Source organism: Loxodonta africana, chromosome 11 (assembly GCF_030014295.1).
Source record: "Loxodonta africana isolate mLoxAfr1 chromosome 11, mLoxAfr1.hap2, whole genome shotgun sequence".
Classification (NCBI taxonomy): domain Eukaryota; kingdom Metazoa; phylum Chordata; class Mammalia; order Proboscidea; family Elephantidae; genus Loxodonta; species Loxodonta africana.
Window position 1 is genome coordinate 33,237,547 of NC_087352.1, and position 26,419 is coordinate 33,263,965.

Consider the following 26,419-nt stretch of genomic DNA (forward strand, 5'->3'; position numbering starts at 1 on the left):
AACACGACACACTTGTCCTAGCTATGACTTGTCTATGCCATCCCTCCAGGCAGCTCCACACAACTTTCTATATAAATTAAGTACATAAATCTCACACCCTAATTTGCCTCCTCCCTCCATATCCTCCCCTACGATCGCAACACATCTAATTAAACACCCCCTTTTTTTTTTTCTTTTTACCATCTTTCTCTTTAAATCAGGGTTCTGCAGGCCAAAACCTGTGGGCTGCCTATTTTGTAAATAAAGTTTTATTGGGTGATGCCACGCTTCTTTGTTCACAAATTGCCTACAGCTGCTTTCACACTACAATGGTGAAGATGAGTCTTTTGTGAAAGGGACCATATGGCCCCCAAAAGCCTAAATTCATACTCTCTGGCCCTTTACAGAGCAAGTTTGCTGACCCCTGCTTTAAAGGATGACATTAAATGCAACTCCTCCCTCAAGAAAGAATAAATATTATTAATCATTCTCTCCCCTTTTGAGGCACATCTGAATTTCCATCAGTTCAGTGACTTCTCAGCTTGATCAGGGAAAAGACACCACCTTCTCCACATGGTCAGTCCTTTGAGCAGCAGTCCCATACTCTACAACCCCATGGGGGCCTTGCTCAGCTCCCCACCGACTGCTTAGATGTGGCCTAGAAGGAAGCTGTTCATTTAGGAAGAGGCTAGAGGGTACACAGGAAACAATTTGTGGCTCAGTAAAGACAGACAAAAGGAAATGCACACATCTAGGTAGGTATAAACCAGTTGCCATCAAGTTGATTCCAACTCATGGCAGTACAAATGGTTAACATACTCAGCTGCTAACTGAAAAGTTAAATGTTCAAGACCACTCAGAGGCTCCTCAGAAGAAGAGGCTAACATTCTACTTCTGAAAGATCAGTCATGGAAAACTTTATGAAGCACAGTTCTACTCTGACACGTGGGGTCACCATGAGTCAGAGTCAACTTAATGGAAACTGGTTAGAGGGTACATAGGAAATAATCCCACCAAACTCTGAAATCTGTGGCTCAGTGAAGAGAAACAGAAGAAAATGGTTTTGTTTATGTAGGTATAATGAGCTCTGGTGCACAGTGGTTACGCGCTTGACGGAAACCAAAGGGTCAGCGGTTCAAACTCACCAGCCACTCCATGGAAAAAAGATGTGGCAGTCTGCTTCTGTAAAGACTAAAGCCTAGGAGACCCTATGGGGCAGTTCTACTCTGTCCTATAAGATCACTATGAGTTGGAATCGACTTGATGCCAGTGGGTTTGGTTTGGTTTGGTTTGAGGTAAGTATAACAAGGTCCAGGGGAAGTCTATCTTGACCAATTCAAAAAAACAAAAAAACAAAACCCATTGCCATCGAGGCAATTCTAACTCATAATGACCCTATAAGACAGAGTCGAACTGCCTCATGTAGTTTCCAAGGAGCACCTGATGGATTCGAACTGCCGACCTTTTGGTTAACAGCCACAGCTCTTAACCACTACACCACCAGGCTTTCCTCTTGACCCATTAGCAGAGTTTTAACGCTGGAACAAGGGAAGAAAGTAGTGGAGGAGTGGAATCCAAAACGAGAACACTTTTGAACTGCTAAGGGAGAATCTGGAGGGGAGAGTGTGTGAAAACACAAACTTCTCCCACCACCGCCAGGGGAGGCTGAGGTACAGACAGGCCCATCACTAGTTGGAATCATTCTAGCGGTTCTATGGCAGAGTTGCGCATTTCTTTGTAAAGTGTATTGCTTCTCCCCATGTTTTGTATCTAAAAAACAGGAAAAGGAAAGATTTAGACTGTGTGTTTGTATTAACTCTCCGTTCTCAGAGTTGGCCTTAGACAGGCTGTGTCTATGTGACGCCAAGCAAGTCTCTATCGGCAGGTTGTTTGGTCTGCACGTGGAGTCACCAATCAGCTGGTGCACTGGCTGAAGGAAGAACCTTCCTTGGTGAGGGCTGAGCTTGTGATGAGCCAGGGCCCTTTTGAAGATAGTCGAAAGCTCTATGGAGCCTCTGTCTCATCATGGTGGCCCAGCAACCCAGCGCTCTGGTTTTAAGGAGCACGATTCCATTGGAAATAGTTGCATCTAGTTCTAAACCACATTTTTGTTTATTAGAAAAGTTATTGTGTTTGTTGACTTAAGTCTTTATTTCTGAACCTGAAGGAGAGTCTTCCCCAACTCATTGCTCACTAATCTACTTATTTTCCCCCAAGCTTGTCATTTTGTTTAATGTGGCAAAACAAGGTGGTTTTTAAAGTGGGATCTGATTTTGCACAAATATGTCTAAACTTAAGTGGAATAATGGATGCAACAAAATACCACCAACAAATATGACAGCTTTGTTCTGCCAGTGTAATTTGCTGATTCTGGAAACCAAATGCAGAGCAGTCTGTGCCATTCTTGAGCAGAGGCTACATAACAGACACTGACCCGCTTAAACACCAGCACACGCTATATGAAATAGCAGACTTTCACACTCGTTTTTGTTTTTATTCATTTGTCATAAACAGCTGTTTCATTCTCCACTGTCCCTCCAGCCTGGACCCCAACAAGGGCCTCTCCCCTTAGAGTGAGAAGATGATAAAATTTAATGATGCCACCGAATTATTTTATTTGTAATATTATTTGTGATGCTATTTCAGGAAACTGAGTATGAACCAAAGCTAATTTTCAGGGAGGTGCCAACACAGTGTTGAAAAGGTCCCAGAGTCCAAGTTCCCAAACCATTATGCTAAAGCACCTATTACAGCAGTCATAAGGAGCCCTGGTCCGGCAACGGTTAAGCGTTCGGCTGCTAACCGAAAAGTTGATGGTTTAAACCCACACAGCAGTTCTGTACGAGAAAGACCTGGTGATCTGCTCATGTAAAGATTACAGTCTAGAAAACCCTATGGGGCAGTTCTACTTTGTCACATGGGGTTGCTGTGAGCTGGAATAGATTCGATGGCACACAACAGCAACAACATAGCAGTTATATCAAATAAGTATGGAAAAGTATTGAGTAGCTTTTACTAGAGTTTATGAGGCAAACCATATTCAAGACCCAACTAGGACACAAGTAAATTCATCACTAGTTGTTACTATAGGGTCGCTATAGGGTCATTATGAGTCGGAATCGACTCGACGACACTGGGTTTGGTTGGTTTTTTTTGGTTATTACAAAGGCACTGAATGTGTATGGGATTAGTTTCGATGCGGCTGCCAATGGGGAAGAGAAGGCAAGGAAAACCCAGGCTAAGGCTGTTCCCTATGCAGAGGTCCTACAGCTGGAGCCACAGGCCCTGCCCAGGAGATAGGAGAGGCACTAATGGAGCTGAAGTGGAGGGAACATTTGGGGTCAGGGAAAAGCAAGGTCCCAGCAGAATGGAGCTGGGCTGAGAAAAGACAAGTCAAAGATGTTATGAGCTCCTAAGCAGGGGAAAGTTTGATAAAAATATGATTGTGGAAGATCATCCTGCCAACTACGCTTAAGATGAACGGGAGCAGGAAGCAGCTCAAAGAAGTAAGCCTGGTGTGCTGGTTGCTAAAGCTACTAGGCACAGGCAGTATGACGAGACCAGGAGAGACCATGAGTCAAGGAGTCTCCATGGTAATTAGGCCATTTGATCTCCCAAGAAGACACTGACTGTCTGAACACATATCACTTTATTAACCTTAAGACTAAACTTGGCCTCACAGAGGAGAATAGCTTTTCCTCACATGGAAGCTCAGTTTGAGGCCCTGCTTTTGGTTACTTGTCTGCCCAGAGAGATAACTGCACAGGTGAATGTATAGTAGCTCAGCCAGTTATTTTGCGTGTGGCTTGTTGTTATTGTTCGCTGCCTTCTAGTCGGCCCCTGACTCACAGTGACCCCATGCACAACAGAACGAAACACTGCCCAGTCCTGCGCCATCTGTATGATCCATTGCAGATTGAACCATTGTGATCCCTATGATTTTCACTGGCTAGTTTCCAGAAGTAGATCTCCAGGCCTTTCTTCTAAGATGCCTCCGAGTGGATTCAAACCTCCAACCTTTCAATTTGTAGCCAAGCACTTACCATCTCCCCCCCCGCCCCCCCCATCCACTGAACTCTGTTATTTGCTCACTGAAGCTCTACAGAATCTTTTGGATGAGGTTTATGCTACAACCCGTTGTTGCCCTGAGATACATGTCTGTAGCAGTGACCCAAGAAAGTGAAAACTGTGACAACCTGAGGAGGTAGGAGAAACCAGACAAAACTTTTTCATAGCAATGCCACTATCCATGAGACAAGAAAGGGCTGCATTTCTAAGCCCATCACCCACCTTCAGAGAATGGAGAGTTTTCCTGTACCTCATCACACATGACATGACATGACAGCTTCTGAGCCCACAGTCATCATAACTGCTTCATAAAGACTTCACAGGAGCCTCTGCAAATCAAGACTCAGCTCTGACCAAGTAGTTCACATTTCTGCACAAGTCAGGGCTCTGGGTGCAGCCCACACAGCTCTGTCCTACGTTTCCACATTATCATCTGCAATTTCTCCTCAATGCTTGGTCCCCATCATCCTTCTTCATATCTTCACGTGATCGCCACTGTGCAATAACGCCTTGCTTGTTTGCTTTTTACATTTTCAACCTAAGCTCACCAAATTCAGCTTATCTGGAATCTTCTTTTGATGCTTGGAATGAGGACATAATACAGAGTCCCTGGGTGGTACAAATGGCTAACCTGCTTGGCCGCTAATCAAAAGGCTGGAGTTTGCCTCCTTTGTCATGAGACCAGAAGAATTGGATGTTTTGATCAAAAGATTCTATAGAAGAATTCTGATCAAAACGGGTAAAATGCAGAACAGAATTTCAAATTCTCATTGAATCCAGACTTTCTGGAGCCACTGGGGCTGGATGAACCCCCAAAAATATTGTCCTGAGATAATCTTTAAGCCTTAAACAAAAAACATCCCCTGAAGTCTTTAAACCAAACAGTAGTTTAGCTTAATTAGTAAGGAATGTCCCTTTTGAGCATTGTGTTCTTTTAAAGAACTATCTATATAGGACCAAGTTGACATCAGCAAATCAGAAAGTTAGATGAGAAGCTTAGGGGGCTGTGAATTTATATCAATGGGGGAGAAACAATTAGAAAAAGGAGGGTGAGAATGACGGTACAACTTGAAGAATGTAATGAATGTTAATGAATTGTACATGTAGAAATTATTGAATTACTGTCTGTTCTGCTGTGTATATTTTTAACAACAAAAAATTAATTATTAAAATATATATACAAAGTTAAAAAAACGGGTAGTTCAAGTTCACCCAGAGGTGCCTCAGAAGAAAGGCCTGGCTCTCTACTTCCAAAAACTCAGATACTGTAAACCATATGGAGCAGAGTTCTACTCTGACACGCACGGGGTCGCCGTGAGTTGAAGTCAGCTCAATGGCATCTGCTTCTGTTTTTTGGTTTTTATAAATAGTAATACTAATAACATTAGCAATGATAGAATGATAATGGAATGCTTACTCTACGTCCTGGGTCTCAACTAATCCTGACAACAAGCCCATGAAGTTCATCCATGGTTATCCCCATTTTACAGAAAAGAAAACAAAGGGGCAGAGAGGTTAAAATAACTTGGTCAAGGTCACACACTAGTCAGAGTGAGAGCTGTGATTCAAATGAAGGAAACTGGGACTCCAGGGCTCATGCTGTTTTCCAGAATATTTACCCCAAGACAAGACGTGTGGACATTTTCAAAATAACCAAGATTTACCCCAGGGCTATTGATGGAGAGAACGTAGACGCTTTACCAAAATCTTAGTTCTCTCCATTTCGGAATGATTTGCAAAACTATCATTTAGAATTTATCTTTGATTCACCCAGAAATATTGACACTCATGCTGTCATGACAAGGCAAAACAATCATCATGCATATTTTTTTCACAGATCCAGAAATTAAATTTAACTGTACTTGCTGTAATTCATCCAAAATTTAAAATAAATATGAAAAACACGTCTCTTTCCAAAGCTAGTTCTTTTAACATAAATGCAATTTAGACATTTAAATACAGGCAGTCCCCGGATTACAAACAAACAAGTAGGTAAGTCGGAAAAAGTGCATACGGTTCTCACTCAGCCTTACTGTAGTGCAAGAAAAGACTCGAAGACTTTTCAGTGATTCAAAAGCTGCACGTGCAGCAAGCGAAGGTGACTCTGACAAAGAATTTGTGGCGAGTAGGGGTTGGTTCAACCAGTTCAAAGTGAGGGTGAATTTACATCACATTAAAGGGCAAGCAGGAGTTGTTCGTAATTTGAACGTTCGTAACCAGGGGACTGCCTGTATGTCACAGCTACTTCTACATCCATACCTTGTGCCTTTATAGAAACAGTGTTTCTAGAGCATGCACTTCAGGGACAAAAATATTCAGGTTTAAAAATACCATATTAATAAACATTTATCAATTCTTATCAAGCAGAAAAGGGAAACATACTGTCTACTCTCTTATCTTACACTGTAGAATATATAAATTCATATTACAAGCAGCTTCATTTTTCTTTCTCTCTTCTTCCTTTTTTTTCCCCCCCTGCCATGCAAATACACACTTTGGGAGGGTTTTGCTGTGTATTTTAAAGGGTTTCTCCACCTTGGCATTACTGCCATTTTGGACAGGAGGATTTTTGTGGTGGAGGCAGTCCTGTGCACCGTAGGAAGTTTAGTGGCACGCCTGGTCTCTACACAGGGAGGCGTTACCCCATAAGCAATATATGCATAGGCTTACTTGTGTTGTTTACTAATCTGTAGTGCACGATTTCACCTGTTTTTTTCACCACATCTTTGAAACCCATGTGAAGTTGTGCACTATAGATTAGTAAGTAAATACAATTAAGCCCATGCATACCTTGCTTACTGCAAGCCTGTGGGTACCTTGCTTACTGGTAATCCGCCCCCAATACCACTCCACCCCAGTCATGACCAAAAATGTCTCCAGATGTTGCCAAATGTCCTCTGGGGCGGGGCGCAGGGAACTGCCCTAATTGAGAGACACTGTGTAGTAGCCAAAAACCAAACCAAATTCATTGCCGACTCATAGTGACCCTCTAAGACAGAGTAGAACTGCCCTATAGGGTTTCCAAGGAGCAGCTGGTGGATTTGAACTGCCAACCTTTTGGTTAGCAGCCGAGCTCTTAACCACTGCACCACAAGGGCTCCAGATAAAGTAGAAATAGGTACATTTCCAAATCTTGCTGGTGTTAAGTTGGAAGGCAGTGTGAAGACTGAGCTTGGGATCTAGCAACTTTCAAATAACACCTCGGGAAAGAAATTGGAAGGATGAGCAAATAGTAAACAGTCCCACAAACCTGGCATTTCTCCCCCAGGATTCAGTAGGGGGCTGTGGGGTAATGCTATTCGGCTATATGCATCCCTCCCTAATAGAATCCGCTTTGCTCTTTCCCAAAGCATGCTGGGAATGAATTCGGGATGGACTCGGGCTAAGTACTAGGCCGAGGAATGCCTTAGCAACAAGAAGGAAAACATCTGGGCCTAGATGTGAAGTCCCTGGGAATACTGACTACCCAAGGACTTGTGAGAAAAACAATGAGCCTTGGTCCCAACTGGAATGGTATATAAGCTTGGGTCCCTTGCTAGAGGGTTGCAGAAAATACCCCAGCCGGCCGCCACTGGAAGGCAGCTGCTTGCCCATGTCAGTAAGTTTCCCTGAACGTATGAATCTGGAAAGGGCTATGTGTCAGTTCTTCGGATTATCCGCCAGGATGCACAGCGAGGGTCTTTCCTTGCTGGGGCCATCCCCCAACAGGGGCTGTTCCCAGGTGACACAGTGGTTAAGTGCTCTGCTGCTAATCAAGCCCACCAGCCGGTCTGAACCTATCAGCCACTCCACAGTAGAAAGATGTGGCAGTCTGCTTCTATAAAGATCACATCTTTGGAAACCCTACTGCATCACATGGGGTTGCTATGAGTCAGAATCAACTTGACCGCAACAGGTTTTTTTGGTTCCCTTCTGCAGGACTTCTTCGAATTCCCTCCTCCCTTAAGCCTTTCTGGAATTTTTCCCCTATGATTCACAGTATGTCAGTAGTGAATACCATGGATAACCATTTTTCTGCTCCTTCTGAAGCAATGGCTAAGAGGTGCCCTCTCTAAATAGCTACTGAGACAACCGAAGTAACCAAACCAATTGTGGCAAAATGATTTCAGTCCTAAGGCAACCCACTGGAATCTCCATGGAAGTATTTTTTAAGAAAAGTTTGTGGACTCAGCTCTGTGCTAGCTGTTTTGGTGTCTGTGACGAGTGGACAAAGCAGGTCTAGACACTAGGAAGTACTGGCTACATGGAAGTCATACCATGTACATGACAACGCTTCAGTTCTTAGTTTTCAGCAAGTGCTACGACAGCCGAGACCGCAGAGTCCCAAGGCCTGGCACGTAGTAGATGAGCTATAAATACGTATGGCGTGAAAGAATGAATCAATCTTGGAACACGTAAATAGAAGAACAGCACTTAGAAGGACAGTGATGACGATGCCATTCAACGGTTACCTGGCCCAACTGCATATGGCAGCTCTGATTGAGGCAGGTGCCCTGGGGATGACCCAGTGTGGCAGCGCACCAAGGAAGGGAAGGAAAACCAATGACGATGAGATGCAAGAGCAAACTTTGTGAGCAACACCTTACAGGTATAGTAGAAGAGAGGACCCGGGCACATTAGATAGCCATATTAGAAGATCTGAAGATCCACCAAATGAAAGAGGCATTAGACTCATTCTGCACTGTCCCAAGGACACAACTGGGGCACGTGATGACAGGCTAAGCCGTTCTGAGTCATTAACAGTCTAAAGGCAGCTGCTGTTGAGTCAGTTCCCCCTCGCGGCGACCCCATGTATGTCAGAGGGAAACTGTGCTCCATAGGATTTTCAGTGGCTGGCTTTTCGAAAGCAGATCACCAGGGCTTCCTTCCGGAGCATCTCTGGGTAGATTTGAACCTCCAACCTTTTGGCTAGCAACTGTTCGTACCACCCCAGGATTCCATTAACAGGCTAACCTTGTTGGATTTGTTTCCCAGACGACTCTGCACTAAAACTCTGAAGGTGGGTAGCTCTAGTCCTTTGAAATTGCTAGATGGCAGGGACTCCCTGTTCTGCGAATGAGTGAATCTTCCATCATTCAGATAAATAAATGGTGAAGTTATCACATGCTGCTTATTGAGCACCCAAGCTGCCAAATGAGGCTGGCTACTCGCAGAGTTTGTTAAGCTGTGAGTTTTTGAATCCAATACGGAACATATTGCCTCTTGAAACACAGTAGAGAAAGCCATTTTCATCAAACTGGTGCTACTCTACATTAGCTATCTGGAACTTTCCTTTTTAAAGTGCTTTTCAGAGGATACCCTGGTTTAGTGAAGATGCCTGAGTTTCCAAGAGCCATTCATCGCATCTCAGTTTTTGACCATTGGCCACCACTCAGCAAGGCTGTTTTGTTTACTCTTTTTTTTTTTCTTTCTTATTTCAGATGCTGGGAGACATCTTTACAACTGCAAAGCTTTCTAAAAATAAAAGTCTGTTGTAGCAGCAACCCCTTTAGTTCTTGATTTCTGCTGTAAATCCCAGAGACCTAATTAAGCCAGAGCCCCTTCGACGACTGCCAACCTTACCCTGTCACTGCCTAGCTACCCGGGGAGCTAATTGCCTGCAGCGACCAGGCCTGAGATGAAGGTTGGGGCCCGAGTAGGAGCGAAGGCCAATTAGTTTACACAGGGTCAGCAAAGCAGAAAGCTGGTCGTAACGAGAACACTTTGGAGGCCATTGTTTATTTTAATCTTTGAAGGAGGCTCATGAATACCTGTGGATTCTTGGGCACACCTCTGGCTGCACACCTGTGCTGTGTCCTGCTCTGAGCTTTTACACTTTCATTTTTAGTTCTAAAGATACCCAAATGATTTCCTGTACCCTGGGTGTCTGCATGCTCCAGAATCTTCTGGGCACTGATGTCTTCTTGTTTGAATGATTTCTGCAATGATTGCTGCTCAACTAGGCAAATGCCCTTTTAAAGGGCAAACCAAATTCTCCTTTAGATCAACTGGGGAGAGAAACATGCTCTGGAAAATTCCAGTATCTATTCAAAGGAAGCTATTCCCAAGTAAGTTCAATGCGGCTGTTTGAATTCATATCCCTGGGGAAACGTTGAGGAAATCAGAAAGCACAGCTCATTATTATTTGTGTAGATTATGCAAACTTTGCCTTTTAAAAAAAAAAAATGACTAAGTTGCAGGGTATCAGGGAGAGAATTTGGACTGTGTTTAAGTGAGAAGGATTAGCAAGCAGGATGTTGATTTATAAATGGCAACAACCAATTCCTTATATTCTCCACCGCAGCCCTGTCTTCTCCACAGCAATTCCCAACGTTCCCTTTTGAAAGCCCTTGGTACTCTGTTAGCCCCGAGGTATAATGTTTGATAATATAACTACTGCTTCTGTCACTGCGTTTTGTACAAACGCATTATATGTAGCCCAGAATGGTAAAGATTTATGTATGGGTATGGAAAATAAAAATCAGCATTGATTAAAAGCCCCAGATAGGCCATCCAATACCGCCCAAAGAACATCAGTTATTTTGCATTTTGACACGGCGATTGATAACTCATAAATGCAAGCAGGAATGACAAATGCGGATGGAAACTGGCTTTGACAAAACCGATAACAGTATCAGTCTCAAGGGGCAATGGAGGTATAAGCAGGAGCTGTTTAAAATATTTAATCATTTTATGAAGGCTGCAAGATGTTGTTTGACCCTGAAGGAGTGTGAATGTCACATGGATCAGAAATTGCCAAGTCTTTGAAGTGAAATAAAAAAAAATGGTGTTATTATAGATCCTTCTTGACATCCTATCATTTTTGTATAGGATTAAAAATATGTATACAAAGCACTAGATAAAGGCCTCTGGCCAAGGCTGCCTTGGTGGACAGGAAAGAAAGGAAAGGTGTGCTGGTTGTGAATTTTTACTTTAAATTCCCAGAGCATTTCTTTCATTTCCTTCCAAATGGCAGGACTGGGGCAAGAGCACCTAGTAAAAAGATGCCTTTGGTTTTTAAATAAAGGGTAAATTACTCTTTACTTTTGTTACCTTGGGTCCAACTGCTGGGATTTTTTATCTGCTGGTTCCCTGTGCCTGGCCTCACTTGGGTGCTGTGTTTACAGTATATGTTTATACATGGATGGCTGTACAGGACATATATGGCCGTAAATAAACATGGGGTGTATTTATACACCTGTGAGTGAGGGGTTTTATGTGGCCCACGGTGAATTGGTAATCTTGGTTCTTATCTACCGTGCTGTTTAAAACCCTCCAGGCCTGCCAGCAGCCTGCGCCTCTGAGTGCACGCAAGTAGCAAAGCCGGGGTGAATTCTCAGGGCTATTCCCCTGTGAGTGAGGATTACCTCGCGTGGCACTGTGCAATAGTGGCAAATGAAATATTATCCTGGATGTTTCCTTTCATCATCTGTGTTTCTTCCCTCGCTTTCCCCCATCTTGGATTTCGCCTGTTCCTAATTTTGTTTTGTCTGTGTCATGTGGGTGTTAGGGGTGGTTTCTCTCAGAAGGACTTGTTTATTCTCTTTTCTAGGAATGTGTGTTTCCTTTCAGGGGCTGATGTTTTGCTGTTCTTGAGGCTCTTTTTTTTTTTTTTTGGTAGTTGTTTTCTTTGAACAATTCCGTAGAGTCCCTGGTGGCTAAACCTGTTGCCTTCAAGTCGATTATGACTCACAGCGACCCTATAGGACAGAGTAGAACTGCCCCATAGTTTTCAAGGAGCGCCTGATGGATTCAAACTGCTGACCTTTTGGTTAGCACACATAGCTCTTAACCACTATGCCACCAGGGTTTCTGGGGGTTGCCTAATTTGGCACACAAATTCTGATATCTGGGATTGATTTCTGGGCACTTGTATATAAACACATACAAGCAGAGACAGAAGGTGGCAACTTGCAAATATTTCTTTTCTGGTTCAAGTGTTAGTTTTTGTTTTCATTTTGTATTACCATTTTCCCTACTGACCTATATTCAGGTGTCCCGTGAAGTGCCCCTCAGAGCGTCTGCTTGCTTACGTGGCTGCATCGCCAGCTGTGTGAAGCTTTATAGGCTCCTCTGACAACCATCACCTTCCTCCCACCTCCCTGCAGTCAACACGCCACACTCATCCCCCACCACACACAAACACATGCATACTTATTCTCATCAACACACACCCCCACACTCTTATCCCCCCACACACACTTACACACACTTAGCCCCCATAAAAAAAAATCACACATAAACATGCACACACACTCAGTCACATCCACACACCCTTACTCCCACACTCTCACAAATTTATTCTCACACACCCTCTCATATACTCACACACATACACACTCTTTCACTCACGCTGACACACACATACACTCACTCACTCAGGGCCACTGGTCTCTAACACTTAGGAAATAATTTTTGGGGGAGAGGGCTTGTCACCAATGTGTTGTCCCTGGTGACAATCATATCCATTTATTTGCCAACTTTTTTTTTTTTTTTTTGCCCATATCTGACAGGACGTGAGGATGAGTGTGGCCCCTGGCCTGTCCCTGTTCCTATAGATGCTCCCTAGACGCCAAATTGCGGCATATCAACCACAGTGCCTACCAGCATGGTGGAGACAATGCGCATGCAGCAGTCGCCCTCAGCCTATCCTTTCTGCCATGTCGCCTCTGGTTCATCCCCACACCCTCTGTCTCTGAGGTGAGCTGGACTACAGCTCTCTTGGGTAGGACAACTCTGCCAAACAACTGAGATTCTGCCCACTGCTGTGACAGTATCTTTTAGAGAAATACATGACATCACCCAGAGAAGGTAACCCTGTCCTTGGAAAGCAGAAAGTTCTGCAGCAGACAGAAACCCTGCAGAAACAAAGCCCCATGGCCCTGGGGTGGGGTTCAAGTGGGTCATCACCTTGATGGGCCTCAGGGGCTCTGCATCTTCCCCCAAGATCCTAGACTCCATCTGCCCTCCACCTGCTCTACATCCTCCCACATTCCATCTCTCATGTCTGTTACTGGTCTTCCCAAATATCTTACCCAGTATAGCTCCCTCTCTAGTCCCATCTTGAAGAACCTCCTTGAGGCCTGTATTGGGGCTTTCTTGAGCACTGTCTACATTGCATAGGATTAAGGACAAGACTACGGATGATGATAACCCAACGCTTGCTGAGCAAGTGCCCTATGCCAGGCCCTGGGCTTAGTGCTTTACATGAGCTATCACTACCTCTGTGGGAAGGTGTTATCAGTATCCCTATACGCAAGGTAACTTCTTAATCACACTATGCTATTTTTTTTTTTTTTACAACAACAAGTGAAAGAAGATAGCCATGGCAACACTTGTGAGGGTATCTCATGGGGGATGGGTGTGGCCAGCAAACAAACACAGAAAGTGCACGTTGAGTAAAAATATGGCAAAACCTATTGTGGTAATAAAAAAATGCCCCCCCAAAAAGGTCCACAACTTAATCCCTGGAGTCTATGAATGTTCCCTTATGTGGCAAAAATGGACTTTGCAAAGAAGTGACTCAGTTAAGGATTTTCAGATGGGGAGGTTATCCTGGATTATCCAGGTATGCTCTAAATGCCATCACATATATCCTTGTAAGAGGAAGGCAGAAGGAGGTTTAACCACAGAAGAGGAAGAGACAACATGATGATGAAAGCAGAATCAGAGAGAGAAGGTGTTAAGTTGCTGGATTTTAAGATGGAGGAAGTGGCCATGAGCCAAGGAATGCAAGGAGTACAGCTTTAGATCCTGGAAACGGCAAGGAATGGGATTCTCCCCAACAGCCTCTTCAAAGAGCACCACCCTACTGACACCTGTATTTCAGCTCAGTGATACAGATTCAGACGTCTGGTCTCCAGAACTGTGAGAGAATGAATTTCTCACTTAAAGCCACCAAGTTGGAGGCAATTTGTTACAGTAGCTCGAGAACACTAATACACCCACCATGGATTGAATGTTTTCTATGTGTAAAGCACTGAACCAAGCATTTCCTATACTTTATTATATTATTATATTATATTTTTATTATAAAATATAATATTTTATTGTATTACTCTGTCCTATAGGGTCGCTATGAGTTGACAGCAATGGGAGGAGTCCTTCACTAGTCCTTGGAAGTAAATTGTGTCAGCCTCATTCTACATATGAGTAAACCAAGGTCAGGTGGAAAATATACCTTGCCTGTGCTCTCACCGCTAGGAAGGGCTGAAGCTAGGATTTGAACTGACGGCTGAGTCAGTATGTCTATGAAACATCCTGGTGTGTTCCTCACCCCTCCTCCACCACCACCACACTCCCGCCCCTCACCCCTGCCTACCTTGCACAAGGTTCCTGGCCACAGGCAGAGTAACCAATAAGCAAGGTACACGCAGTCTTACAGTAAGCAAGGTAGCATGAGATTGTTTACTTACTAATTTGTAGTGAACAATTTCATGTGGGTTTGTGGTGAAAAACAGGTGAAATTGTGTACTACAGATTAGTAAGTAAACACAAGTAAGCCCAAGCATGCCTTGTTATTGGGTCATTCTTCCCTGCCCCTGGCCTCCATTACCAGCTCCACCTTCACCATGCCACTCGCCAACTCAAAAAACACTAGATGCTGCGGAATCTGGCACAGACCCCTCAGCCTGGCTGTCACAGCACTTAATAACCCAGACCTCCCTATCCATCCAGCCCTATTTCCCATGATTTCCTCAAGTACCTCTCATTCCAGTCGAGCAGTCTATTTCTGGTCCCCATCTTCAATCCTCTGCCCCTGTCTTTCCTCACTGAGAACATCATCCCTCTTCCCATGCACTTACTGAGTCAAAACTCAGATATATGGCACTTTTCCAGTTATTTGAGTCCATTCAGTATTTCTTCTTCTGAATTTTCATTCTACTCAATACACGGTTGAGTATATAATTATTCTTATTGCTTTCATGTGTGTTAGTTTTGTCTTCCTTGGCCGGACTGCAAATTTCCTGACAATACAAAGATAACTAACACACACTCTCTATCCTCATGAAGCTTACAATCCAGCTGGGGAGAAAAAGCTTAGCATCAGAACAATAAACCCCAAAGGGTTTGATTTAAAGCAAGTATCATGGTGAGAACTCTGGATTAGGAGTCAAGATAATTTAGTTCCAGCCCTGGTCCCATGCCATGTGGAAGTCCCTCCTCTCTCTAGACCACTTTTCCATTATCTATAAAATGAGACACTTGATCTAGATGGTCTCTAATGTCTCTCCAGTCTCCAACATCCAACGACCCGGAGCTGGCATTGGGAAGTGCTCCTAATTGGGAGACACATTTCCATCTCACCCAAGAATCATGCCAATGCCAACATGAGTCACACTTCCAAATGAGCACCATGCTGAAGGTTGTTTATCATCCTGAAACTTTGGTCACGTGTAATTCAGATCCAGGAAAGCCCTACTTATGACCAACATCTTTGTTGGCACAGAACACTTGAAAGCTGTGCTTGACTTCTGCTGCCTTGGCAGGATGCAGTCAAACAACGCCCTCTTATCCAAAGAACTGGGAAATCAGGACCAAAAACCAGCACATGCTTTGGCCAGACTCTCAAAGTCTGGCATGGACTTAAGAGAAAGTTCTAGACCAAGAGAAGGCCTATGAAGCAATGACCCTCTTCTGTCGACCATCTACTCATGAACCCTGGACCTTACCACTAGCTTCAGGGCAAATATTCTATGAGGTAGCTGACTCCTCTATTTAACCCCAATGCAAGGTCATGAATAACAAGATCCTGGAGCACAGTCTGTCAGTTTAGCGTTGTCGTGACAACAGTGGGCATTCGGTAGAGATAGGCTGTAGCCGACAGAGATTTGGCATGGGTCAGCTGAAAAAGAAATATTGTGTCACTTCCAAGGAAAAGGCAGAGCTCACCAGGAATGTCAGTCCCTACAAACTACAATCAAACCTTTTCCCAAAAGGCCATTAAACACCCATTCTGGCTGTGGCCACATACAGTAGCTACAGCAGAACAGACCTGAAAATTGTTCCCATTCACACTTCAAGTCAAAGTAATGAGAGCTTTCTGTCTCCATGTTGGCACCACCTGAGTGTTGAAAAGCGAACCCCTCCACCCACCAACCCTGCTGGACAGATGACCCCAGCTGGATTGAACACAAGGTTGGAGCAGACCAGTTCCAAGAACCTCCCTCCTTTACACTGTGAGGATGTCTTACAACTATTAGAGTTTTGATGTCTTGTTAATGTTAGTAGGAGTCCCTGGATAGTGCAAACGGTTAAGCCCTGGGCTACTAACTAGGAGGTTGGCAGTTCAAGCCCACCAAGAGGTGCCTTGGAAGAAAGGCCTGGTGATCTTCTTCCAAAAGGTCACAGCCATGAAAACCCTATGGAGCAAGTCTACTCTGAAACACATGGAGTCGCCATGAGTTGGAATCAATTTGGCAGCGACTGGTGGTGATGGTGAATGTAAGTAAGGTTATTATTTTTTTTATATCGAGGTCATATGCATGCAAACCTTTTATTTTACAGACAGAGATGTAAAAGCAATAATAGCACTAGGGAGAAAAAGCAATGTCTGGTCACACAACACTGCCCAACAGAACTTCCTGAGATGATGGAAATGTTCTACAGCCAGAGCGGGCCAATGTGGTAGCACCAGCCAAATGTGACTGTTGAGCACTTTAAATGTGCCGACTGCAACTGAGGAACTGGTTTTTAATTTTATTTAATTTACATGCATTTAAATTTAAATTTCAAAAGCTACATATGGTTAGTGGCTACCATATTGGACAGTGCAGGCTGCATCTTCTCAGTCTTATCTCTGATTTCACTTGGTCATCATTTAGCAAACATTCATTGGGAATTTACAGAATCTTGACTCTGCTAGACATTACTGATACAACAATGAATATGGGGCAGGCCTGATGACAAGAAAATCATAAATTACAATATAATGTGAGCACCCATTAGCAGCATAGTGTTAAAGAAATACAGAGGGTATTCAGGATAACAAGCAAGGCACTACCACTAGTTATTAGTTGAACATCATCTTTTCCAGGGACTATAATAGACACTTTACATGTGTCAATCTCATTTGACCAATGAGATAGGTCTTTTCATAGGTGAAGAAATTGAAATCCAGAGACTGAGAAAAGATAAATAATGTGGCTAAGGTCCAAAGGTGGTAAGTAGAAGAATCAGAATTTGATCTGAAAATTTACTAAGAAAGATCTTCTAAGAGGAGATAAGCTTGACCTGATTCTTGGAGAAGCTAGGTCAACCCAGGTTCAATGACAATAGTCAGGGAGAGCAAAAGGGTAGGGTGGAGGGCAGGTGAGTAAGAAGGGGAAGACCACTCCTGAAAGAGGGAACAATACATGCAAAAACAGAGTTCCATGACGGGGGTTGACAGGGGCCAAGGTAAGACGGGCCAGAAGGAAGGCAAAGTCCAGGGAAGGAAATTGAGCTCGACTCTGACAGTCACAGGAACCACCAAAGGCTCTTAAAGGCAAATTTAATTTCCAGAGTTGGGAAGCCCACCCTGATGGCCCAGAAGAGGACCAAATGGGGTGAGGTCAGCAGGTGGCAGAAGAACAGTTAGAAGCCTTGTAAGATGTAAAGAGGGCCTGACTGAGGTAGGGGAGACAGGAAGGGGTCCAGGATCATAGTTGTCAGGGAGGTGGCTCCACCACACCATGAGATGAGTGGATATAGCAGGAGGGAAGTGAAGGGCAGGCGTCCCAAATGTCCAGCCTAAGGGACAGAGGTGGAAACTGTAGTCAAAAAGCTCTATTCCCCAGCCTCCTGCTGCTCTCCAAGCAATTCAGTTAGGACCATTCCCTATGGATTGTCTTCTTCCATCCTTCACTAATCCCAAATCCTGCCTTCACTTAATCACTATCTGAGAACCAGGATGTTCCTAGTGGTTCCTTCCAGAATGGGCACAGACTCTGTTCCTCGGTTAAAGCTGTGAGCTCCAAATTATTTGCTTATGAATGCCTATCAGAAAAAATATACATATTTTTAAAAGCTTGTGAACACAGACTTAATGTGTGTACACTTATTTATGAATTTTAAGCATGTACCACTATGCTAATATTATATTTATTCTAATATGTTAAAAGTTGCTGTAGAGTCAAATCCAACTCACAGTGACCTCATGTATGCAGAGTAGAACTGCTCCACAGGGTTTTCAAGGCTGTGACTTTTCAGAAGCAGTTTGCCAGGTCTTTCTTCCAAGGTGCCTCTGGGTGGGTTCAAACCACCAACTGTTCAGTTAGTAGTCAAGTACTTAACAATTTGCACCACCCAGAGACTCCTATTCCAAAACATACAAAATAAAAATTAAAATAAGATGAAGCAAATAATATTCAAAATTATTTATTAGTGGCTCACATTTTTAATTAATTCGTTTTTCATTAATTGTGTTTTTATATTGAGTAATGTGATTGTGTGTGTTCCATTATTTTTAAAATCTTGCTTTAAACTGGTGTTCATACAAGTATACCCCATAGTACTTTAGGGTCCCTGTTATGGGTTGAATTATGTCCCGCCAAAAGATATGTTGGGCCTTGGCACAACCACACCAGTGGCCATTGTATTCTTTACTACCATGTACTCACATGGAAAGAAAAGAGAAGAAAAAGCTAGTTTCTCTTCCTTGATAAAGAATTCTTATGTTATCAAATCTTGATCCTCAAATACATGTCTTTTTTTACATAAAAATTAAATAAATTATATAATTTATTTTATTTTTGTTGTGTTGTTGAGAATATACACAGCAAATTTACACACCAATTCAACCATTCCTACGTGTCCAATACAGTGACAGTGAGCACATTCTTCAAGTTGTGCAACCATTCTCCCCCTCCTTTTCCGAGTTGTTCCTCCCCTATTAACATAAACTCACTGGCACCTAAGCTTTCTATCTAATCTTTCAAGTTGCTTTTACATGTCTTTTTAATATTCTGAGAGATGAAGTGAGAATTACACACTTGTGCTGCATACCAAAGCAAGATGGTTGTCTCCAGGAAAAGCATTTGTATCATTGTTGGAACAGGGAACTGCACTAACTGCCTTTTTGATGGAACACCATTTGCACCAGAAAGAGTGACTGACAGACAAATGATGGTTATTCACACTTGGGTTTTTGGCAGACATTTCCTCAAAACGAACAAAGTGAGCCTGTCACTACAGGGAAAACAACTGACAGAATTTGTTGCCAATGATAAAATCCAATCTTTCAAGTGAAAATTAAAATTTTGAAAAACTTTGTCTATCATAGTGGGCTTGACAACTTCCCAACAGTTAAAGACTTTCCTGGTGTGATTGGGTGATATTAATAAATATGATATTTTTGGTATTGTATAACAAAATGTGTCAACATTTGGAAGACCTGCATAGTTCAGCGGGTCAGTATTTTCCCACCAATGGAAAATGTTGCCAAATCATGCATGGGTAAAAGATCCATTCAAAGTATAAGCGAGACCAATGGATTTTAATGCTAGAGAGCATAAAATGTTCATGGATATGACTTCAGATTATGTATTACTACTAACTTTTAAAAAACAGCCACTTGTTGAACTTTGGTGTAGTATCAAAGAAGAATATCAAAAATTATCTGAAAGGGCTTTTAAAATCTTCCTCTCTTTTACAACTACATAGTTGTGTAAGACCGGATTTCTTCACATATTTCAAATAAAACAACATATCACAACACATTGAGTGCAGAAGCAGATATGAGAATCCAGATACGTGTTAAGCCATATGTTAAAGAGATTTGCAAAAGTGTAAAACTATGCCTTGCTTCTTATTATTTTGTTGTTGTTTTGAAAAATACAGTGATTTTTATTTTTAAAAATGTTATTTATGCAAACATATAAAGGGCTTTTCTTTGTGTTTAAATGAATTGATAAAAATATTTCAAATTTTCTCAGTTTTAATTTCTAATATAGCTAATACCAACAGCTATATCCCATATAAGCAAAAGCTCTTTGAGGTCTTCAATAAATTTTGTTGAAAAAAAAAGTATTTGCAGTGAATAAGTCATTGATCTTGCAAAAATTCTATCACGTGATCTCCAGTGTCATTTCTATGACCAAGGCCATATTTTCCAACTACCAATCCTTCTTCTTTGTTTCCAACTTTTGCATTCCAATCACCAGCAATTATCAATGCATCCTGATGGCATGTTTAATCAATTTCAGACAGCAGAGATCGGTAAAAATCTTCAATTTTCTCATCTTTGGCATTAGTGGTTGGTGTGTAAATTTGAATAGAAGTTGTATTAACTGGTCTTCCTTGTAGGCATATGGATACTATCCTATCACTGACAGCATTGTACTTCAGGATAGATCTTGAAATGTTCTTTTTTGACAATGAATGTGACACCATTCCTCTTCAATTTGTCATTCTTGGTGTAGCAGGCCATATGATTGTCTGATTCAAAATGGTCAGTACCAGTCTACTTCAGTTCACCAATGCCTAGTATATCTATCTTTACGTGTTCCATTTCATTTCTGATGACTTCCAATTTTCCTAGATGCACACTTTATACATTCCATGTTCCTATTATTAATGGATCGGAAACCCTGTGGCGTAGTGGTTAAGTGCTACGGCTGCTAACCAAAGGGTCGGCAGTTCGAATCCGCCAGGCGCTCCTTGGAAACTCTGTGGGGCAGTCCTACTCTGTCCTATAGGGTCGCTATGAGTTGGAATCAACTTGACGGCACTGGGTTTATTATTAATGGATTTTTGCAGCTGTTTCTTCTCATTTTGAGTCGTGTCACATCTGCAAATAAAGGTCTCAAAAGCTTTACTCCATCCATGTCATTAAGGTCGACCACTTTGAGGAGGCAGCTCTTCCTCAGTCATATTTTGAGTGCCTTCCAACTTGAAGGGCTTATCTTCTGGCACTGTATCAGACATTGTTCCACTGCTATTTATGAGGTTTTCACTAGCAAATGTTTTCAGAAGTAGACAGTAGACCTTCTTCCTTCTACCTAGTCTGTCTTTGTCTGAAAGCTCTGCTGGAACCTGTCCAGCATGGGTGACCCTACTAGTATTTGAAATACTGATGGCATAGCTTCCAGCATCACAGCAACACGCAAGCCACCACAGTACAACAAACTGACAGATTTGTGGTGAATATATATATGTACATACACACTAGATTCTTTTCTTGCACCTACTAAATTTAGTGTACTGCCTAGAGCCCTGGTTTGGAGCTCACTGGATTAAAGCACTCCACCAGACAACTGAAAAGACACCTTGTCCCTATATGACATTGCTCATCACAAGCACTAACAAAGGGAAAGAGCAGAATGGGGTTTCCTTTCCTCAACAGTAAATAGTCCATTCCCTTGAGAATGTTTAATGTCAGGGTTGGGAATTGTCGGACTGGGAGACAGATGAGTAACTTTCCTAAAGAAGGTTCCTCAGCGTCCCTTCATTTTTATGATCAACATCTCCACTTGGAAATTTTTCTTAATACTAACAATCATTCAAATATCTTGTGGCTCACTTTAACCTTTTTCCCTCACCCTGGTTGCCCAGGAAAGACAAGAAAGCTGCTTCACCCTGCTATGTACGTTAAAAAAAAAGCAGTGGCAACAAAACCCTTTGGAAGGGCCAAGCAGGCTTTGTCCACGCAAGTGTTTCTGGTGGGGCATGTGAAGAGATGGAGTGATGCTAGCAGATCACACAGGGCTGTCAACAAGCATGCCTCCCCTCTGAGTAATGACACACACTGGACATCACACTGCCCACAGAGAGCCTGGCTTCTGAAAGCCCATTAGGAGAGCCTCCTGCTCTCTACCAGGGCTTCCCACAGCTACTTTGAGCTCTGCTTTTCCCGGAAGGATGTCCTATTACCAGAGTGTCATTTATTTTCCCAAGAGGCACTTTAGAGACTTGAGTGTGATGGCCAGTCAGAAGGTCTGATGTTTTTCTACCATTTTTTGCCTTGGGTGAATCACAAAGGAAAGGGCATTTGGAAATTCACCACCAAATATTCTGGAAGATTAAAGAGTCCACACATGGTCAGAGCTTAGAGTCTTAAATCATTCTCATGTTCTATTCTCTTTCGGGATGTGGGGGAGATCCCAAGGGTGTATTCTCTCATTCCAGTTAGCCTTACATTTTGTCTATCAAACCATGCAATTGGTTATAATAGCCATGGAATATCCCTCAATCAAAACAAAGTATGATTCCATGTTGGAGGATTTACTGGCAAGGGATCTCATGGAGCTTCTAGATCTTTCTGAAGACAAGCAGTGAGACAGTTTGCAGTTAGACACCAAGAGGTGGACTTTTGTCTTCTCCCCCATCCCTTCCCCTCCTCCAACTTGCACATTCATTTCCATATCCTTATAACTCTATCTGAGACAATGTGTAATTATACAGAAAAAAATCTGTCAGAGCATAGCTGAAGTTCCTTAAATTGTGCTGATTTACAAAGACGAGAGTTTTTTTTCTCAACAGAGAAAAATACCTTTTCTGTGCGTGTAATGGCAAACAACCTCCTGCAAAGTCAACCCCTTTTCTGAAAGTCATTGCTAGTTTTATAATTTCTGAGTCATTAGATAACAGATAGAACTCCACACTTAGTGGTTTCAAATGTTTATGGTCTGCAATTCATTCTTAATGAGCTCTCTCTGTGTCTTTATTCTTCTTTGCACCCTCCTGCTGGGAAATGTCTTACTCTGCCTTGCCTTTTGTTAATGATTCCACAATCATTTCAGAGCCATTTCTTCTGCCTTATGTAATTCTGACACCACAGAAGAGCCCAGCTCGGCTGCCTCACAGTTGGAAATGTAACCTTTAATGTATTAATTTCTCTTGCTCAAAACAATTTAACCTCTGTCTTGGTTTTGTGATTGCTAAGTGTTCCAATTAAATGCCTCTTTCATTTTTTGTCCTGGAGGGCTTGATCTTCCCCGAATTGTGTTTAACACACCCTACCTCACAGATGATGAGCGCACAGGGCTTCCTTCCCTGCTCACCATCAATCCATTATCTATCTCACGAGTGCCTGCCACATTTCCAGAACACCTCCTTCCCCAAAAGATTAATTTAAGTAGCTTTAAGTGCTATGCAACATTGTCTGTGGAGGGGGCGACAAATAATTCTCATGCAGAAGACCAAGGGGTCCAGGAGGAGGGAATATCCCTCTCCCCACCCCCGCCTCTGAGCCTAGTTGATCAATATGGACCAGCAAGCAAATGGCTCCTTGAGCAAGGAGGAGGCCACATCAGGATGCAATCTGTGTCCAGGCCTTGTAAGGTGGGGAAAATTAATCACGTTACAAAAAGTCTCTGGACACTTGGCTTTTACATCTCACCAGCTGCCTTCATGCAGAACAGACCCAGCAAGACTGGAGAGTTGCCGGAGGATTCTTACCCCAGGGGCGTGGTGGGCCCACGTCCTTCACAGCCCTCCCCTGACACACGCAAGTGATTGAAAATGAAATCGAGTGATGACCTTGGACAGCCCATTCACAGCCCCAGTACTCAGGGGCTCACCTGGGCTCCACCAGGCAAGCATCATCCTGGCGCCATCACATCTGAGCAGGAGGTTTTGTTCTTTTGGAGGCACTGACTCTTCAAGCCTCCTTCTGTCTTGGGGATGAAGAGCCTATCTTTTAAACAATCTCCTTTCCTCCCCACCCGCGTCCCCCCTCCCCTCCCCCAGCTTACAAAGCATAACAGTTTAGAGCCAAGAAGTTGGGAGTGGCCTTACCGGTCTTGGAGCCCGACTTGAAAGTAAGTCTATAGGAAGCACTCAAAATTACATCAATGAAAACTATTTGGAATTTAGTGCTCTATAGTGGTTTTGGGTTGTAGTTTAATCAGAGAGCCCTGGTGGCTCAACAGTTAAGCATTAGGCTGCTAACTAAAAGGTTGGCAATTTGAACTCACCAGTGACTCCAAGGAGAGAAGACCTGGTGATCTCCCACAAAGATACAGCCTAGGATACCCTATGGGGCAGTGTTACCCTGTTATATGCAGTCACTAGAAGTCAGCATCAACTCAACAGCACCTAACAACATCAGTTTAATCAGAATTGTTTCTCCAAGGCAGTAGATGCTTAGAGACCGACACCTCTGGGCTGGTCCTGTAGCTGAGTCAGACAGCAATTGGCGTATCCATTAATGCCACCTCATCACTGGCTGTCAATCAGCCCAGCCTGAGTCAACCAGAGGCAGACCAGGGTCTGGAGAGGGCTGCCTGTAGATGGCGGAACAAGATGGTAAGGCAGCTTCAGCTGCTTCCTGTCTTCTGAGGGTGAAAGAATAGGTGATTTGGGTAAAAAGGGAAATGTATGTATTGCACCCTTGAAGGACAACAGCTCAACTAACTCATCATTTTTTAAGATTTACACTAAACTGTGTAGGCACAGTCCAAATCTCCCCTTATCTTTTTCAATAGGGATCACATTCTTGCTGTCAGAATGACCACTATGAGTTTACTCCTTTGCTGATGGGAAAGCCAGTGGCTCCCTTCCCCTCCCAGACGTAAGCAGGGATTTGTCGCCTCATGCGAAGCTTTGAAAAGTGCACTTCAGAGGAGCTCACAAAGATCTCTGTTAATTTACTGAGGACTCCTTTGGCCTCTGTCTGGGTCTGTCCTGGCATCCATGCAAGAATAAAACCAGCTGCCATCAAAATAACTCTGACTCAGGGCGACCCCATGTGTGTCAGAGTAGAAATGTGCTCCACAGGGTTCTCAATGGCCGATTTTTTAGAAGTAGATGGCCAGGCCTCTGGGTGGACTTGAACCTTTAACCTTCCCGTAGCAGCCAAGTGCATAAACTATTTGTACCACCCAGGGACTCCTGGTGGAAAACGAGTTCATCAAAATAATAATGTCCGCATTTTGAGCACTCTTAAGACCCATGAAAGGATCATGTTTTCAAACTTGGATATAGTCAGCATTATAGCATTTTAAAATAGCTTCAAAGTTCTCACAAGTGTAGACATTTTTTTTTTTAACCAGTCAGTTTTAGTGGGCTATAAATTATTCTTGCAAATTAAAAAATAAATAAATAAAAGAAAGTGACCTAGAGCTATTAGTTTAGAGGAAACACAAGGGATAGAAGAACATGCTAAAGGACACGCAGGGATGCAATCAGCAAAATCCTGAATGGAGGAAATTCCACAGGGCAAATAATACATTTTCTCAACAAATAAATGACCAGGTAAAAGAGGGAGGGTAAACCAATAGATAAGGAGCACTGGTGGCACAATGGTTAAGTGCTCAGTTGCTAACTGAAAGGTTGGTGGTTTGAACCCACCAAGCAGCTCCGTGGGAGAAATACCTGGCAATCTGCTCCCGTAAAGAATACAGCCTAGAAAACCCTATGCAGCAGTTCTACTCTGTCATATGGAGTCTCTATAAATTGGAACCAACAACACACAACAACAGCAACGATAACAAAACACTCATAGCTAAAGAGGCTTAAGGAGCACATCAACCAAGTAAAATGTGGTGGCCTGTTTTTGTACTCTGATTTGAAAAACAACTGTGCAATACACAGAAAATGATCAAGAAAAAGGGAGCAGTTGCTGGATATCAATGGTTTTAAGAAATCATGTTTAAGTTTGAGATGTGGTAATGGCATTGTGCTTATGTTTTTGTTGTCTTTTAAGATTCCTTTCAGAGAAATGCTCTGAAGTGTTTCTAGATGAAATGCTGTAATATCTAGGATCTGTTTTGAAATAATCCATTGGGTAGGAAAGGAGATGGGCCAAGAGATTATTGTCAAAGCTGGGTGATAGGTACTTTGGGGTTCATTGTACTGGTATCTCTACTCTTGTGTGTTTGAAATTTCCTATAAAAGGTGTTGTTAAAAGGCCAGTGAGTGGGCCAGCCCTGAGCCTCTCTGTGGCCATCCCTGTCTCCCTATAAAGAGCTCAATGCTCTTCACTAAGCCATCTAACTCACCGTTGCAAAGAAGACTCATCATGCTGTTATTACAACTTTCCATTTTCAGACAAGAATGATTCAAGGCAGAAGTGGCAGCACTTGGTACTCAGGTTCCTCGTCTCCAAGGAGGGCAGATGGATAAACCTGCAGGCCCGCCCCAAGTCCCTGAGACAGGCACATTTGTTTGGGTTCACCGGGAGTCCTGGTTCTAGAAAACAAAATCACTTCAGAATGCTGAGCTTCTTGCCCATCAGATCTAACATATTTCAACCTTTTTTTTTTGCTGGATTAAAAAAACTTGTTTTCCTTATTACAAACATCCTTCTTGCAGAAAATTAATGAGAACACAACCAAGACCAAAAAGGAGAAAATAAAAATCAACCACCATCTCGCTCAGAATTTTTTTCCAAAATGAAACCAATTATATACAAGTCCCCCCATGAAATCTGTCCCAAGAAGTTAAAAAAAAAAAAAAAAAGAAAGAAAAGAAA